At 48.7% G+C, this 19541-nt stretch overlaps 1 protein-coding gene and 1 long non-coding RNA gene across 3 annotated transcripts in view; both read left to right on the forward strand.

The window, feature by feature from the left end:
* The window catches only part of LOC138522045 (major histocompatibility complex class I-related gene protein-like), a 1849186-nt gene that overhangs the window by 864041 nt on the left and 965604 nt on the right, over positions 1 to 19541 (forward strand). The gene's annotated exons all lie outside the window — the stretch shown is intronic.
* Positions 1 to 19541, forward strand: part of LOC138522047 (uncharacterized) — a 67340-nt gene that overhangs the window by 6915 nt on the left and 40884 nt on the right. The window contains exon 2 of the long non-coding RNA XR_011283223.1: positions 7250 to 7369. This is a non-coding gene — a long non-coding RNA (uncharacterized lncRNA). The remainder of the gene's footprint in view (positions 1 to 7249; positions 7370 to 19541) is intronic.

The raw sequence follows: 19541 nt of genomic DNA on the forward strand, positions 1-19541 counted from the left end.
CAGGAAGGCCCTTAAAACCTGGCTCTTTCCAATACTCTCCTAAACCACTGCACCCTGTGAATACACCACTAATAAACTCCACCGCTTTCGATCATAACTCGGAGGCCGGCAGCTCTCGCAGCGGTTTCACCTGATACATCACCACTCTCCGCTCAACAACACTGCCTGCCGTCTAGAATTCAAGGTAAGCCAGCAGCTTTCGTTGTGGCTTTCCTGATCCACCAACATCCCACCCACAACAACATTCCAACCCTACAAGCACCCAAGCTAAGCCAGCAGCCTTCGCTGTGGCAACACTCGCCTCACACTTACTGCGTAACCGTGCCCACCAGTCCACATGAGACAATACGAGACAAAGGCCCTGGCTAGCACACGCACATCACTGCCTCTGTTAACCCGCAACACTCACCCTGGGAAGCTCCCACCACTAGCAACCCCCTCCATATCCCTATTCACCAAGCTAGGTCCAACAAGCTCTCGATGACTGTTACATTACGGATACTTACTATACATTCGGCTGTAACCCACAGCCTTTCATGCCTAGTCCCCCCCTCCACCTACACGAATCGAGGGGTAGCCCCCTCCGTTTGCTCGTTTTAATTGGAGACCCCAGCACCACGAAACCGGGGCCGCCTGCCGACCATAGAGGTTTCTCAATTTAGGCACAGCCTCTCTTGGCTTACTATATGACGAAACATACTGCAGGGGGGCACCCGGGACTCACTACTCAAGGATTCTCTTCATAGCCCTCTACTCAAATTGCACTGTTAGTGTAGGCTCTAGCTTGTTTAGCCTTGTACTCAATTGCATTGTCAGGTGTAGGGCTCTCTCCCACTATACAGGACTCTGGAATCTAGCTGTGCTTAGCCTTGTTCTTAAATTTCACTGTTAGGTGTAGGCCTCCCTCACAATATACAGGACTCTCGAATCTACGGTACGTGTAGCTTGCACCACTAGCGTCGACACAGGCCGCAGGCACGGCCAAGCATCCATGCATGTTAGAATATGCCTATTGCTTAGCACATCCGGCCTAATGCACACATAGCCGACCAGACTAAAACACCTGACGTACCTCAACACCTCTATCACTAGCACGCAGCGACCACCACCGAAAGGTATTTGGTATAGCTGACACACATAAACTCTCTCAACAATAGCAATCTATCTCTAACCCTCAACAGCACCCACCAATGTGTCTGACCTCTCTTGGCCTGCTTAGTCAAGCCTTGCCAGCCACCTAAGTCCTAGAACGGCAACATGCACACATGCATCTCCTAAACTAACCCCCCTAGAACTCTCTATCGACATCGACTATGGTCACCAAGGGCATTCAACCAAGGAAAAAAGCGCATTGAGGCCACACAAGTGGGGAAAGAGCGCTATATAAATAACAGAATACAATACAAGACAATACACACACACACACACACACACACACACACATGATTTATACACACACATACATTACATAACTCACACACACCATTACATTTAAAAAATATTTGTCCTTACCTTTCAGAATGCGTTGCTGCAGCTCCTCCTCTGCAGGCATGAGTCTGGCTCCCATGCACCAGCACGCATGCACACACACAAGGAACCAGCTCTGGTTCATGTCATGCGCAGCAGAGCACAGGAGCCAGAGCCATCCAAGTCCTGCAGGGGTGGGAGGCTCTGGTTTCAAAATGAAATCATTTCTTCAAACTGACTTCAAAATAAAATTATTTCCATTTCGTAAAAAGAAAAGTCAGAAAGCAACATATCCATAACCCATCTTTAAAAACACCCAGTGAACGAAACATGAAGAACAAACTAAAATGTGTTATTGTCAATCAAAACCTCTGAGTGTGTACCTGTGAAGAAATAATTATGTGGTACTGAAACGAAGAAAACCACTGGAGGAATACAGAGTGTAAATAAAACAGAGAAGAAGGACTTTGACACTATGCCAGGGGAAGACACTATGCCGGGGCAAGTTCCACGGTAGCATTCAAAATCTTGGAGGCAGAGACCTTCGTAAGAGGAGAAGCCGCCAGTTTCCAATCAGCTGGGGGAGAAAGGCTGAGAGAAACTGGGACGCACAGCGTCCGATGCTGGAAAGAAACCGGAGTGCAGCTTCTAATGCGTGGCACTCGAGGAAGAGTGAGACGCGATAGACCGAAGTGGATGCAACACATCCTGAAAGAGAGCAACAGCTGGTGGCGTGACCGTATCCGGGTGGGCCTGGAAGCCCATTAATGACACCAATACCACTTTCCTAAAGGCATCACAGAGCGAGGCGATCGGAGTAGAGAAGGGTGGAGAAGCCAACCTGACATTCAAGAAAGAGGGTCCCAACCTGCCACAACTCCTGATGATGTTATTCCTGAAAAATAAAGGTAACCGGGAAAGCGGGAGACCCGGGAGGGGGACTGCTGATAACTGGAGCTTGCATACTCCTCCCAGTCGAGATGAAGAGTCAAGAATATACGAGAAAGGATGGATTCATTATTGGAACGCACATACCCATTCCAGTCAGGATAAATTGTTGAATACCTGAGGAGGCTGAGAATCATCACTGGAACGTTCATACTCGTCCCATTCGACAGTGTACGAGGAGAGTGAGAATCATTAGTGTCAGAGACTGTGAGGAGGCTGAGAATCATCACTGGATCATTCATACTCGTCCCATTCGAGAGTGTACAAGAAGAGTGAGAATCATTAGTGAAAGAGACTGTGAGGAGGCTGAGAATCATCACTGGAACGTTCATATTCGTCCAATTCGAGAGTGTACAAGGAGAGTGAGAATCATTAGTGAAAGAGACTGTGAGGAGGCTGAGAATCATCACTGGAACGTTCATACCCGTCCAATTCAACAGTGTACAAGGAGAGTGAGGAGGCTGAGAATCATCACTGGAACGTTCATACTCGTCCCATTCGAGAGTGTACAAGGAGAGTGAGAATCATTAGAGAAAGACTGTGAAGAGGCTCAGAATCATCACTGGAATGTTCATACCCCTCCCTTTCGAGAGTGTACAAGGAGAGTGAGAATCATTAGTGACAGAGACTGTGAGGAGGCTGAGAATCATTACTGGATCATTCATACTCGTCCCATTCTAGAGTGTACAAGGAGAGTGAGAATCATTAGTGAAAGAGACTGTGAGGAGGCTGAGAATCATCACTGGATCATTCATACTCGTCCCATTTGAGAGTGTACAAGGAGAGCGAGAATCATTAGTGAAAGAGACTGTGAGGAGGCTGAGAATCATCACGGATCATTCATACTCGTCCCATTTGAGAGTGTACAAGGAGTGCGAGAATCATTAGTGAAAGAGACTGTTGAAACCTTGAAGAACCCAGTGTCTGAACTGTGCGAGTTGATAAAAGTAGTTACACCTAAAAATACTTGATTGAAATGAACTTGCTGAGAAACCAGCTCACATGAGAAGGGAGTCATTCTCCTGTTCCTTAGTAGTTCTTATAGTGGTAGGGTCAGGATAGGTTAGTTTGGACAGTGGACAGAACTTGGTTTGTGTCAGGGGCTTGAGGGCGGAGACGTGCGCTCAAAGCAGAGGGGAGAAACATGCACAAAGGCAGGAGTGTAAGGAATCCTGCAGACAAGAAAGGATAGGCAAGCACTCCAGACAGGCAACAGAGGCAGTGAACAGGAAGGGTTAGAGAGTGCAACTTTAGCTTCCCACTGGAGGTGTACCCAGAATGGGGGAAGAATTTCCCTCAGGGTCTGGTGAAACTCTAGCCCTCTGAGCTGGTTACTGTTACAGGGCCCCACTCTAAATGCTCATGGAAAGGAGCAGCAGGAATGGGTGTCTGTGTCTGGACCCTAAAGCACAAACAAGGAAACAGTACTCACAAGACTGAAGCCTGTATGGGTCCAGCAGGAACTGAACAATGACTGCCTCCTGAAGCAGGAACCAGCACACTGTTAACAATATGGCACATAGTGCAATACTGAAACGTGACAAAGGAAAGGGTCAGAGATTGCCTGCTGGGAAACCCTGCAGCCAAACTCTGAACTAAGGAATTACACAAGCACAACTGAGGACAAGAAGAGTAACAGAAATATCCAGGGAAGAAAAGGAAGTCAAAGTAAGCAAGGTTCAGGACAGAGACCAGGAAGAAAGAGGAAAAGCAAGAAGAAAAGAATCTAAGTGCAATGGTACAGGAGACTGGAACTGCAGACTAGAACGTAAGGACCGGAATCAAGGAACAGTGGACTGAACTAGAGATCAGGAGCAAGAAAACTCAGGACTGAAACTCTGGAATAGGATAGCAAGGACTGAACTTAAGATTGGTGGCAAGGAACTGAAACAGTGGCCTGGAATAACAAGGGCGGGACTGCAGACAGAAAACAAGGAAACTCAGGACTGGAATCTAAGAAGCTAAAGCCAGGTAACACGGACTATGGGCACAGAACAAGGAACTGCAGGCAAGGAACAAGATGATAGGTGGTAGAGAGCAAGGGGCTGCAGACAGGGAACAGAGGACTGCAAGCACGCTAACAGGGCTGCAGTGCAGTAAGCACAGACGTGCAGGGCTTTGTAGGCAGAGTAGTAGGGCTGCAAAGCAGGGAGCACAGAGGTGCAGGGTAGTACAGGCAGAGTAGCAGAGTTGCAAGGCAGGGAGCACAGAGGTGCAGGGCGGAAGGCATGGGAGTGAAGGCAGAGGAGCAGGGCAGTGTAGGCAGAGTAACAGGGTTGCAAGGCAGGGAGCACAGGGCACTAGAACAAGAGCAGGCTCTGGAAGCAAAAGAGAAAGGGTGGTTATCCAAGGATCAAAGGTTGTGAGTGAACTCCATGCAAGAGCCCTGTGCTCCTGCAGGCAGCTGCTTACATGCTGACCATCCCTCTGCTGAAGCAGGCTCATTAGCAGCACCTGGAGCAGCACACCTGAAGGTAATCTTCCTCCTCCATCTTTGGTCCTGGGAAAGTGAAAGCAGCACTGATCGCTAAGGCTTATGGGGATTGTAGTTCTAAGACTGCTGCATAGGAATAGCCAGGACACGAGAACTGGCACAAGGTGCATTATGTGATATGTAGTTTGTGAAATTAAATAAGGAAGTTCCAAAGTCTTGCAAGTGTAAAGACAAAATTATGAATAGTTATTGTCCAGGGAGGCTTATGGGAATGAGGCCAAAATAGTCTAAAATGGGTGTCAATTAGTGCTCCAGTGGCACAGTTTGGGACTCTTGTGATGACTGACGAGCACCTTAGTTAGCTTTGTTAGGTAGGGAACACCCTTAGTCTAGGGAAAGCTACGTTTTTTCATCTTTCATTTAATAAAATACAATAGTGAGATGGCAAACCAGGGTCCGTGTTATTCTTCTGACCCGCCACGGGGGGCAGAGACAGGGGAGGGCATGAGGGAGCACTGGCTGTTGCTGGTAGATTATGCTTATGTTCCTGCCCTCTTGATTGTCCAGTGCCTCTCCCCGGGCGCTATTAAGGACTCTCCCACCTCCCCTCTGCCTCTTGCTAGCTTTAAATGGGACATAATGCCCTTTGCCATTTTAACAGTCTCTTTCCCTCTCTGCTGGCTCTATGGGGGATGTAGTGCATGTTAGGAAGACCTTTCCATAGCCCTCTGGTGAGGGCGTTATGACATGACTACTGCCCGGCAGGAGAAAAAAACTGAGTAGTGGCTAAACCACCCTCACACTATTACAAACCAGCAGTGACCCCAATCATAAAGGTCAAACGGGCACAGTCAAGAGATATACCTCCTTCATGGGCTGAGGTCAGGCTGTACTCTTAAGAAGGGTGTAAATGTCAGGACAGTAGCAACCTGAAAGGCCATAGTAGGAATGTCCCAAAATAAAGAAATGTCCAATCAAGGTTCTATACAAAGATATATTGTGGTAAGTCAGACACAGGAGACTGACGAGAAGACCTGTTTCAAGGGTGTTTATTAAAGAAAAGAACAACCAGAACTAGTCCCATGTCTACGATGAGGTTCCCCATCTTAAAAAAGAAAATGACAACCAGTATTCCTCAGAATGTCTCACACAAATTATGTCCTCCGTCCAAACCTATTTATCCGATGCTCGCCCTACCACTAAAAGTAACCAAACTGTAACAAGCCTTAGTAAATTACATCCACTATACTTATGGCCAGGGAGGCTGGTTTCTGAGCCACCCCCCCGCCCCCCCACCACCCGGCTGTCTTTGGTTCTCCTTTTTAACTCTTTAAGGCTGAAAGATGGCAAGAGGGAATGGTGTGGTGTAAATTGAAGGGAAGCTGGCTTAGGAAAGAGCCGTGGGGGACTCTATAGGGAGACTGAAAAATGGCAAGAGGGAATGGTGTGGTGTAAATTGAAGGGAAGCCGGCTTAGGAAAGAGCCACGGGGGACTCTATAGAGAGACTGAAAGATGGCAAGAGGGAATGGTGTGGTGTAAATTGACGGGAAGCTGGCTTAGGAAAGAGCCGCGGCGGAGTCTATAGAGGGACTGAAAGATGGCAAGAGGGAATGGTGTGGTGTAAATTGAAGGGAAGCTGGCTTAGGAAAGAGCAACGGGGGACTCTATAGAGAGACTGAAAGATGGCAAGAGGGAATGGTGTGGTGTAAATTGAAGAGAAGCTGGTTTAGAGAGACTGAAAGATGGCAAGAGGGAATGGTGTGGTGTAAATTGAAGGGAAGCTGGCTTAGGAAAGAGCCACGGGGGACTCTATAGAGAGACTGAAAGATGGCAAGAGGGAATGGTGTGGTGTAAATTGAAGGGAAGCCGGCTTAGGAAAGAGCCGCGGGGACTCTATAGAGAGACTGGAAGATGGCAAGAGGGAATGGTGTGGTGTAAATTGAAGGGAAGCCGGCTTAGGAAAGAGCCGCGGGGGACTCTATAGAGAGGCTGAAAGATGGCAAGAGGGAATGGTGTGGTGTAAATTGAGGGGAAGCTGGCTTAGGAAAGAGCCGCGGGGGACTCTATAGAGAGACTGGGAAGAGAGGCAGAGCATTGAGCAGCCAGGACCCCAAGTAAGTATATAGTGATCATAGAAGCAAAGGTTTGCACTGGTCCAGAAATACCCTAGGATGGAAGAGTTGTGAGAAGGACAAGGTTAATAGCACATCGAACGCAACAAAAGATGATTTTAATGTGTGTCAACTGCTGTGAGCTGCAGCCTTCTGTGAGTTGAGGTGTGACATCCCTGTCTTTCCACACCAAGCATGTAACTATGTCCAGCCATTCATGCACAGGAAAGCTTGTCCTTGCAGTAAAATCTGCCCTGTAACTCTGCACCTGTGTTACTCTATCCACAGAGGAGAAGTCTCCAGGACCTAGCATTGGGCTCATTGCTGGAGTGATCATTGCAGTTGTGCTCGCTGTGGGGCTGGCTGCTTTCGGAGTTTGGTATGCCTTTTTCAGAAACAAGCGTCCAGGTAAGCACTGCACCATTGGATAATTATAGTGTTGCTGCCATTACTCTCTAATTCATGTCATTGGGCTGTGAGGGGGCAGCAGGGGCTTAAGATTGCCTTGTCACCTGGAACTCTGAAAGGGTAAACTTCTAACCTCTTGTGGCCGGTTTGCCATGCAGTAATATCTCGTAACTTATATCACCCATGACATTTAAGTTGGGCGTACCTTCTAACCTGTCACCTGCATGGCATGTAGAGGAATCGCATAACCTATATGAGTGGGCATACCTTCTAATCTGCTCGCTGTCTGGCATGCAGGGACTTCTCGTAACCTATATCAGCCATGGCATGTGAGTGGGTGTACCTTCTAACCTGCTGCCTGTATGGCATGCAGGGATATCTCATGACCTACATCTGCTACGGGATGTCAGTGGATGTACCTTCTAACCTGTCGCCTGCATGGTATGCAGGGGTATCTCGTAACCTATACCAGCCATGACATATGAGTGGGTGTACCTTCTAACCTGCTGCCTGTATGGCATGCAGGGGTATCTCGTGACCTACATCTGCTACGGGATGTCAGTGGATGTACCTTCTAACCTGTTGCCTGCATGGCATGCAGGGGTATCTTGTAACCTATATCAGCTGTGGCATATTACTGGGCGTACCTTCTAACCTGTTGCCTGCATGGCATGCAGGGGTATCTTGTATCCTATACCAGCCATGGGATGTGAGTGGGCGTACCTTCTAACCTGTCGCCTGCATGGCATGCAGGGGTATCTACTAACCTATACCACCCATGGCATGTGAGTGGGTGTACCTTCTAACCTGTCGCCTGCATGGTATGCAGGGGTATCTCGTAACCTTATACCAGCCATGGGATGTGAGTGGGCGTACCTTCTAACCTGTCGCCTGCATGGCATGCAGGGGTATCTACTAACCTATACCACCCATGGCATGTGAGTGGGTGTACCTTCTAACCTGTCGCCTGTATGGCATGCAGGGGTATCTCGTAACCTATATCAGCCATGGGATATGAGTGCGCAAACCTTCTAACCTGTCGCCTGCATGGCATGCAGGGGTATCTCGTAACCTATACCAGCCATGGGATATGAGTGGGCATACCTTCTAACTTGCTGTCTGTACGCATACAGGGGTATCTCGTAACCTATATTGGCCATAGGATATGAGTGGGCATACCTTCTAACCTGCCGCGTGTATGCCATGCAGGGGTATCTCGTAACCTATATCACCCACGGGATATGAGTGGGCGTACCCTCTAACCTGTCACCAGCATGGCATGCAGGGGTATCTCATAACCTATACCAGCCTTGGCATATGAGTGGGCGTACCTTCTAACCTGCTGCCTGTATGCAATGCAGGGGTATCTTGTAACCTATATCAGCCATGGGATATGAGTGGGCGCACCTTCTAACCTGTCGCCTGCATGGCATGCAGGGGTATCTCGTAAACCTATATCAGCCATAGCATATGAGTGGGTGTACCTTCTAACCTGTCGCCTGTATGGCATGCAGGGGTATCTCGTAACCTATATCAGCCTTGGCATATGAGTGGGCGTACCTTCTAACCTGTCGCCCGCATGGCATGCAGGGCTATCTACTAACCTATATCACCTGCATGGCATATGAGTGGGCGTACCTTCTAACCTGCCGCCTGCATGGCATGCAGGGGTATCTCGTAACCTATATCACCCAAGGGATGAGTGGGCGTACCTTCTAACCTGTCGCCTGCATGGCATGCAGGGGTATCTCGTTACCTATATCATCCATGGCATATGAGTGGGCGTACCTTCTAACCAGTCGCCTGCATGGCCTGCAGGGGTATCTCGTAACCTATACCAGCCATGGCATATGAGTGCGTGTACCTTCTAACCTGTCGCCTGTATGGAATGCAGGGGTATCTCGTAACCTATATCTGCCATAGCATATGAGTGGGCGATCCTTCTAACCTGTCACCTGTGATTGGCCAAAGGGAACAGCTTAGGTAAATGTCCAATGGGAGGCCAGGAGTGGGTTTAGAGGGGGAGAACAGGGCTATAAAAAGCTAGGTGATGCAGGGAGGGTGACAGGTGTTCAGTTGAGGTCAGGAGCAGAGAAGGTGGAACAAGAGACCCACGGGGAGGGTGTGGCAGGTGGAGAAGGATTGCAGGGAGACTGTGGAGTGTTGAGATAGATCCAGAGGGGACGGTGTGGCAGGTGGAGAAGGACTGCAGGGAGACTGTGGAGTGTTGTGAGATAGATCCAGAGGGGAGGGTGTCTCAGGTGGAGAAGAACTGTGAAGTGCATTGAGATAGTGAAGGTTAGGTGTTGGGTGTCAGAGGCACTACGTGAGTGGTTTGTGAGGGAATGAATGGAGGAAGGATAGATAGGAGTTAGGAGTAGGCTTGAGACAGGCTGTGTGCGTGCGGGGTGTATGCATTAAAGAGGGAAGTGAGACACAAGAGGGTAACGGGGAGTAGAGGCAGGTGCATTGGTGGGAGTAGGGGGTGTTGGAGAGAAGGAAGACCAGGGAGAGTTGGTGGGCGGAGACATAGTGGAGCATCAAAAACTGAGGATAGAGTGGCATGAGCGAGATCGGTAAGACCAGGATGCAGACCTAGTAAGGGGTGGTGGGAGACAGCTTGGACGGTAGAAATAGAAGTGGAAATAAGCAGTAAGATCAGTGGAAGAAGAATGGAGAAGGGGTGTGAGGGAAGGAGGCTGCAGTGTGAGGAGAATCTGTGGAAGGAGAGCAGAGAGAGACAGTGAGAAGCAGGGGGCGGGGTGTGAGGGAAAAGAGACTGGAGTGAGGAGAATCTGTGGAAGGAGAGCAGAGAGAGACAGTGAGAAGCAGGGGGAGGGGTGTGAGGGAAAAGAGACTGGAGTGAGGAGAATATGTGGAAGGAGAGCAGAGAGAGACAGTGAGAAGCAGGGGGAGGGGTGTGAGGGAAAAGAGACTGGAGTGAGGAGAATATGTGGAAGGAGAGCAGAGAGAGACAGTGAGAAGCAGGGGGAGGGGTGTGAGGGAAAATAGACTGGAGTGAGGAGAATCTGTGCAAGGAGAGAGACAGTGAGAAGCAGGCGGAGGGTGTGAGGGAAAATAGACTGGAGTGAGGAGAATATGTGGAAGGAGAGCAGCGAGAGACAGTGAGAAGCAGGGGGAGGGGTGTGAGGGAGAAGAGACTGGAGTGAGGAGAATCTGTGGAAGGAGAGCAGTGAGAAGCAGGGGGGGGGGTGAGGGAAAAGAGACTGGGGTGAGGAGAATCTGTGGAAGGAGAGAGACAGTGAGAAGCAGGGGGAGGGGTGTTAGGGAAAGGAGACTGGAGTGAGGAGAATCTGTGGAAGGAGAGCAGAGAGAGACAGTGAGAAGCAGGGGGAGGGGTGTTAGGGAAAGGAGACTGGAGTGAGGAGAATCTGTGGAAGGAGAGAGACAGTGAGAAGCAGGGGGAGGGGTGTGAGGGAAAAGAGACTGCAGTGAGGAGAATCTGTGGAAGGAGAGCAGAGAGAGACAGTGAGAAGCAGGGGGAGGGGTGTTAGGGAAAGGAGACTGGAGTGAGGAGAATCTGTGCAATGATTGTTGAAAGGAAAGAGAACAGTGAAACCAGGCAGCCCGTTCCTTGGGATGCCCCTGAGGGAGAGGGTTAGAGAAGGCCATAGCCTTTAAGGCCCCCCATAAGGTAAGGGATATCACAGACCATAGGGGTCACCCATTGATAGTCAACGGATATTGGAGGGACATTGTGGGTAATGGGGAAGCCTGGGTTAGGGGGTGACCACTTGGAGGTTGAGGTAAGTGGCAGGGACCTCCTCTAATCTGGAATGTCCTATTGTTTCGAAATACTGATTTCTTTTTTTTATATAAAATGTTCAAGTGTATTCATTGCCATGAGATTCTTGGAGCAAGGGGTCACAATGCATGAAATGAAACAGACATACAGTGTCAAAACAATCCTGGGAGTGGCTCGCAGTCCAGGGGTCGCAATACATGAAATGAAACAGACCTACAGTGTCCTAACAATCCTGGGAGTGGCTCGCAGTCCAGTGATGAGATTCCTGGAGCAAGGGGTCGCAATGCATGAAATGAAACAGACCTACAGTGTCATAAGAATCCTGGGAGTGGCTCGCAGTCCAGGGGTCGCAATGCATAAAATGAAACAGACCTACAGTGTCATAACAATCCTGGGAGTGGCTCGCAGTCCAGTGATGAGATTCCTGGAGCAAGGGGTCGCAATGCATGAAATGAAACAGACTACAGTGTCCTAACAATCCTGGGAGTGGCTCGCAGTCCAGTGATGAGATTCCTGGAGCAAGGGGTCGCAATGCATGAAATGAAACAGACCTACAGTGTCCTAACAATCCTGGGAGTGGCTCGCAGTCCAGGGGTCGCAATACATGAAATGAAACAGACCTACAGTGTCCTAACAATCCTGGGAGTGGCTCGCAGTCCAGGGGTCGCAATACATGAAATGAAACGGACCTACAGTGTCCTAACAATCCTGGGAGTGGCTCGCAGTCCAGTGATGAGATTCCTGGAGCAAGGGGTCGCAATGCATGAAATGAAACAGACCTACAGTGTCATAACAATCCTGGGAGTGGCTCGCAGTCCAGGGGTCGCAATACATGAAATGAAACAGACCTACAGTGTCCTAACAATCCTGGGAGTGGCTCGCAGTCCAGGGGTCGCAATACATGAAATGAAACGGACCTACAGTGTCCTAACAATCCTGGGAGTGGCTCGCAGTCCAGTGATGAGATTCCTGGAGCAAGGGGTCGCAATGCATGAAATGAAACAGACCTACAGTGTCCTAACAATCCTGGGAGTGGCTCGCAGTCCAGTGATGAGATTCCTGGAGCAAGGGGTCGCAATGCATGAAATGAAACAGACCTACAGTGTCATAAGAATCCTGGGAGTGGCTCGCAGTCCAGGGGTCGCAATGCATGAAATGAAACAGACCTACAGTGTCATAAGAATCCTGGGAGTGGCTCGCAGTCCAGGGGTCGCAATGCATGAAATGAAACAGACCTACAGTGTCATAAGAATCCTGGGAGTGGCTCGCAGTCCAGGGGTCGCAATGCATGAAATGAAACAGACCTACAGTGTCATAACAATCCTGGGAGTGGCTTGCAGTCCAGTGATGAGATTCTTGGAGCAATGGGTCGCAATGCATGAAATGAAACAGACCTACAGTGTGATAACAATCCTGGGAGTGGCTCGCAGTCCAGGGGTCACAATGCATGAAATGAAACAGACCTACAGTGTCATAACAATCCTGGGAGTGGCTCGCAGTCCAGGGGTCGCAATGCATAAAAGGAAACAGACCTACAGTGTCATAACAATCCTGGGAGTGGCTCGCAGTCCAGGGGTCGCAATGCATGAAATGAAACAGACTACAGTGTCCTAACAATCCTGGGAGTGGCTCGCAGTACAGGGGTCGCAATGCATGAAATGAAACAGACTACAGTGTCCTAACAATCCTGGGAGTGGCTCGCAGTACAGGGGTCGCAATGCATGAAATGAAACGGACTACAGTGTCCTAACAATCCTGGGAGTGGCTCGCAGTACAGGGGTCGCAATGCATGAAATGAAACAGACCTACAGTGTCCTAACAATCCTGGGAGTGGCTCGCAGTCCAGGGGTCGCAATGCATGAAATGAAACAGACCTACAGTGTCCTAACAATCCTGGGAGTGGCTCGCAGTCCAGTGATGAGATTCCTGGAGCAAGGGGTCACAATGCATGAAATGAAACAGACCTACAGTGTCCTAACAATCCTGGGAGTGGCTCGCAGTTCAGTGGTTACAAGTTATAGGCGACTGTGATCTAGTGGCCATTTTGCAAGATGTCATACAAGCTCTAGGGTGGTGGTCTCTCGCACGCATGTTACAGGGCTGTCCCTTTGGGGGTTACCTTTACAAGTGACCATAAAAGATGCATTCATGTGGAGGTGGGAGCTCACTGCCACAGGATTTCAGCACAAAGCAGGTCACCCCTCGATAAGCCTTTTTTCAAATTAATGTTCTGGAGATACACGCGGTAAAATAAGCTCTCCAGCTTCCCAGCACTCCTCCTTCAGAAGTTTTCTAATGCACATGGACAACACAACAGCCATGTTTTATATAAACAAAGCAGGACAGTCCCCAACGTTGTCACAAATTACCCAGCAAATGGAACCTTGGCACATGGAGACCTGTTTATTCAAGCTCAACATGTCCTGGGAGGCAACTGCTTGGCTGGCAGCCCTGAGCAGGTTAGTGGTTCAGGGACACGAGTGGGACACAAGTACACGCAAACAAAGCTTAGAAACATGGGAGCATCTGGAGACACTTACTTATCTAGGTCTCTTTCTTTCCCTCTCCCTTTCTCTCTTCCCCATCCCCCTCTTTCTCTCTTTTATATCTAAACACCCTCTGGGAATTGCTAACTCTCCCTACTCTAACCAGCTGTTGTTGGTCTAAAGGGAAGTGGGGAATTGTGCCTTGCAGACACCCTGCTAGATTTGACAGTTACTTCCACGCTCTCTCTCCTCTCCCTTCTCTCTCCCTACACTCCTTCTCCACTCCTCATGCCTTTACTCTCTCCTCTTTTCTGTCACTCCAATAGCTTTTTCACTTTCTAGGCCTTGCCTCCACCCGTTGATGTTACCCCCCCCCCTCCCGGGACTGGTGTAAACCAGTCCATGCAACTACAGAGGGTGCATGGCTGGTGTGAGGAATTGCCATCTGGTAAGTGTGTGAAAGCTTTCGCTTCTTCTACTTTTATTAATTAATAATAAATGCTGGTAATTCCATCTTTGAAAGAGTAATCTGCTGATCAGAGTCCCCTTTCATAAACCTCATGCCATAAGCGCACAGTGTGCATCTGTGCCCTGCTGCATCAGCATCCTGATTGCAGCGCCTGCTCTGCAAGTGGCATGGAGCAGGTTCAGAGGTCAAAGTTGCTCATTTGACAGCTCCAGTGATGGCGCAAGGACTGCATTTAAGATGTCCCCTGTACCAAAACTATGATTATCATAAGTAGCCCATGATGGTGGCAGTGTAAGCTCTAAATATAAGCTATGCCAGAGTTAAGGCATGGTGCATAGCACTTCTTATAATCATTGCAGCCATATTCAATTTGATATCACATGTCCGCTCCTGTGAGCCAGCTCAGCTGAAGAAAGGGATGTGTATTCTGGCCAGACAGGCTGTGCCTGCCAAATGACAGGACAGGACCCTGAATTGCCATGCCTCTTTGTGAAGACAGGTAACACGCTCTGCCAGAGACTAACGCACAACCGGAAGCTGTCCTAGGCCCAGGCATCAAAGGAGCATACCCATTCAAAGGGAGTAGCTTCACACCAGGGTGCTACGTTTCTAAAGGCCTTTGTTCCTAGCGAGAAGGAAAGGGGGCGGGATTGGAGTAGACCGGAGGGCTCTGTACAGTGGAGGAATACTTCCATCATCTTGTTTCCCTCTGCCTCTTTCTCCTTCCTGTCCCCTTCATAACCTCAGGAGCAAAGCATGTTGGGTGTGATGTCAGAAGAGCAAGGTCCACTCAATTTAAGAACAGGGATTGGGCCACTAAGGCAGGCTAGCTTTAGTCCAATCACCTGCAGACGTCCACCCCTAAAAGAAGGGGCCACCCACCACCTGAGAAGGATTTGGCCCTCTTTTGGGAGGGTTGCATTTTTCAAAGCCTTCAACCACTGAGGTGAAGGAGCAGTGCAAGGCAGAGGAGAGCTCTGACTCTTACCCACACCCACACCCAGGGCACATTGGGAGTGAAACTTGCTGTGGACCAAGGCCTGTCATTCTGCACCAGAATCTCCCAGGGCTAGGAGAGCAGACCCACAAAGGACTCCCCCCTATCCTCGAGCCCCTGGATTGGGTTGCACAGCATTTGGAGGACCATATCTGCAAAGGCTCCCCGTTCCACTGCTTTGAAACCAGTCAGACTGTCGTCGATCGATACCGAGGGATCCCGACGTTGATACTTTCTAGCACTACTATGAATGTTCGAACAATTGCTTGCACATTGAGCCCACTCAACGCTGCATCGTGCCCTTGCTGAACCCATCACCTGCTAGGCTCGAATTGACTGTTCGACACCTGGGACCCGACTTGAAACGCTGGAGTCACTTGCTGACTCGAACTAGGGGTTATGCCATGACTCAACCCGACTCGGCCCTTGAAACTGCCACTTGGCTGAATCGTGCATCAGAGCAACAGGATCAGCAATTAGACTTCTGCTGACTTGAATGACCGAAGCGTCCCACATCGACCCTTCCCGGGAGTTACAACCTGACTTGACCTAGCCTAGCCTCAAAGAGATCCTGGTGAGTGCCCCGACCTGCATCGCTGAAACCCACCTTTGAGGCACACAGAGCTACTGCGTCTGAACCTACTCAACACCCGCTCGATGCGTCGGCCCACATGATCCACCGTATCGGAACTGAGCTCAATCCGCTTGCATCACTGCTTGAAGCAAGGTTAGATGCCATCAACTCACCAAAGACCCAATACAAGATACTGTTGACCAATAACTGCGCCCTTGGTCGACTTGGGCCCAAAGACTGATTAGGCCACTTTTTCAACTTTTTTCACCCAAAATAATATCCTTTTTGTGATCAATAATTTGCCTGTAACCCCTGTTTTCATACTCCGAGTGCTACATTTCGCTATGTATTGCATCTTATCTGTTTTTCCCACAGGGGTCGGTTTTGTGAAGTGTTTTTCTAGTTAGTTTTCTTGCAGATGGTGTTAGATTAAAGTATATATATAGTATAGAACCTTGATTGGACATTCACTTTATTTTGGACTGCCCTGCTGTGTTTTTGTCACTACTGGATCACATTCACACCCCTCTAAGAGCATATCCTTCCCTCGGCGCACGTTACCACAAAGCGGGAATGTGGTATATCTTAACTGTGCATGTTTTACCTTTATGATTGTGTTGGCTCTCGGTTAAGTGAAGAGTCAGGAATGAAACTCGGACACAAGTGATTAATGGTTTTGGCCATAGACCTTTATTGAACGAAAATGGGTGTGAAAAATGCCTCTGTCCCTGCTCCAAGAGGTATTTTCCCTCCCTAAAACAAAGCCATCGGGTCAGTCCTTTGTCAAGTTCTTCAAAGCATACTGTTCTGTGTCCAAAGTACTATTCTGACCCTCACATTCTAACAATCAACTATAAGCTGAAAAGGGACATGTCGTTGTCCTTGAGAGGTGTACTAATGTTCCAAGAGAAGAATGCTTAACTCCAACAGAAAGGTTCCAGGAGGATAAAGTTCACCATTCCAGAGGGTGGCTCCCATCCCTTGGATGTCTCTTCACTCAGTGTTATACTGGTTCCTTAAGTTCCTTTAGATCAAATATAATTAATATACAAAGTAGCTTGGCTGACAGTCTCATTCTTGATAGACTACCTGGTGTACTCTCCTGCCAGGTTTCTTCTTACTCCTTGATATGTCTCAATCACACTCTTTGGTTACTTTCTGATGTATCCTTATCAGGATTTTCTCATGCAGTGTATTTTATAGATTGCCCAATTTTTCTTTACCCAGTAATTTCTCCTGCTGGGATTCTTTAAACACAAACCCTTATACAATGCCTGGTATACCCTCCTGCCAGGGATTTTCCCAAATGCACACTTCTGCACCTTGGGTCTGCCTGGTATACTCTCTTGCCAGGGCTTTTCTTAAATGCAAACACTTATTCTTATACACAAAACACTTGTGACTTGAAATGTCTGGTATACTTTCATGCCAGGGCTTTCTCACATGCGTATTGCGCACACTTGTAAACTTAACAGTTTCTTATATTTATTCTGCTCTGTTTCTTTAAGAAATATGGCATTTTTCATTCCTTCTCATTGCTTCATTTACTTGTGTTCACCTTTGGTCCGTTGCCGAAATGCCCCAATGTCCCCTCTTCCCTGACGAGGACGCACTGGTTTTCTAGAGCGGGAATGGCTTCTCCTGCAGTAAACCTGCAGTGGCTTGTTAGCGTCCCGCTTCCTTCGGGCTTGCCGCTTCTACTTCGTAGTTCCTGACCTTCCCGTGGCTCTCGCTTGTCTATTCCACGCTCACCTGGGCTCCAACAGTGCAGAGGCTGCTCTTCAGTACAGCTGCACACCAGTATGATATGATAGGTTATTTAGAACGCACTTAATACCCCGAGATTTCTAAGGACAGTAGGCTGTCCTTCCTCCTTTAGCGTTCCATCCATGTACCGATCTCTGCAGGTCTGCATCTTTGGCTTTCTCCGGTGAGCCGGTTGACTACACGGACCTGGCATTCGCCCAGCAGTCCCTCAGTTGGCACAGAGAGGACTCAACCTCTCCAGCCAGCTCCTTCCTCTCAGCTGGCTTTGCGGTTTAAATGTCCCACCATCCAATATGCGCTTGCAACAACTAGAGCTCGGCTTACGTTCTGAGCCTGCACTGATCTTCATAACTCGGCTCAGCTTCCTCGTGGCAGTACCTCTATCCTTAGAAAGTAGGGAAGTCAGTTTGTGATAACTTTTAGAAAGAGTCTAGGAAGGTGTTCTCATTAGTTTTGAATGGCATGTTTGATGACTTGTATGCAGAGTCTGGGAAGGTGTTCTCAGCACTTCTAAATGGCAAGTTTGATGACTTGTATGCAGAGTCTGGGAAGGTGTTCTCGGTAGTTTTAAATGGCAAGTTTGATGACTTGTAGGCAGAGTCTGGGAAGGTGTTCTCAGCAGTTTTAAATGGCAAGTTTGATAACTTGTATGCAGAGTCTAGGAAGGTGTTCTCAGTAGTTTTAATTGGCAAGTTTGGTGACCTGTTTGCAGAGTGTGTAGTATTTTCAGTAGTTTTAAATGGCAAGTTTGGTGACTTGTATGCAGAGTCTAGGAAGCTGTTCTCAGTAGTTTTAAATGGCAAGTTTGGTGACTTGTATGCAGAGTCTAGGAAGGTGTTCTCAGTAGTTTTAAATGGCAAGTTTGATGACTTGTTTGAAGTATTTTCAGTAGTTCTGGAGGGCAAGTTAGGTTTTACATCACTCGGAGGAAATGGATACCGAATTGCCTGGGGAGTGATTTTCACTACTCCCTGTCTCTTCCTCGTCTCAGTGGCCTCATATTCCCCCTGACCCCCTTAATGAAGCCAAATCTAAATTACAGGCTACTGCCCAAAAGCAATGTCATGTGTTCTAACCACTCTAGGGCCAAATCGGAGTGTTATGATATTACATTTATAACATGCCTATACACAAGTGTTTCAAGGCGTGACGAGGCTAGGGAGGGGAAACAGTGGGAGGACAAAAACAACGATCTTACTAGGCCTAGTGACATTGAGATTGCGCAAGTGCAGGGGAGAGGGGAGGGGAAAAGTGCCAGAGGAAGCAGAGGAAGGGCAGGAAAGGCAAGTGCAGGACACAGGATCACAAACAAGTGTTGCGGGCAGCAGGTGGCAGTGCAAGGGTTAAGTACAGACAACAAGTGTCAGGTAAGTGCAGGTAAGGGAACTTTAGGGTTGCAGATACAGACCCAAGTGCAAGGGTTGCCAGGAAGCAGTGCAGGTGTGCAACTGGGCAGGCAGGGACATGGGCCGAAGTTCAGAGGGTGCTAAGGAAGCACTTGTGTCCCAGTAGACTTAAGGGCCTCAAAGGACCTTCTACTAAAAGAGGGTTGCTGTCACAAGGGGGCTTCAGGTGAAGTCCCTCTACCCACATGAGGAGACCAGAGATTTTACAAATAAGAGGGGAAAAGGTTTAGGGATCCCAAAACAGAGACAAAAAAACCCAAAATAGAGTTCTGCCCTAACAGTGCCCATCCTTACTATCCACATGGGAATGGAGGTACAGAAACATACTCATTGCTTCCTGTGCTTGCACAACTTGCATCATGTCGGAAATGCAATCTGAGGACTTTGGCATGTGTAGCATCATGGGTACATGTACCCTCAGGGTAGGGCTAGTGTGACAGGAGTGCCCATGTCAACGCCCTTTTACTTAACAAGTCAACAACTTGTAATACTCCTATGCAAAGCATATGGCTTAGAGCCACACCGCTAGATGACAGCGTATGCAAAGCATATGGCTTAGCGCCACACCGCTAGATGACGGCCTGTGAAAAGCATATGGCTTAGCGCCTGTTATGTGCAGTGATACACTCCAGAAACGTTGCAGCAGATTAACACTCTTTATTGAAAAGGTAGGTTTGTTTCCAGGGAGAACGGCCCCCAGCCAGGGA

This window comes from Ambystoma mexicanum, chromosome 13 (assembly GCF_040938575.1).
Source record: "Ambystoma mexicanum isolate Mex_15411 chromosome 13, UKY_AmexF1_1, whole genome shotgun sequence".
Lineage (NCBI taxonomy): Eukaryota > Metazoa > Chordata > Amphibia > Caudata > Ambystomatidae > Ambystoma > Ambystoma mexicanum.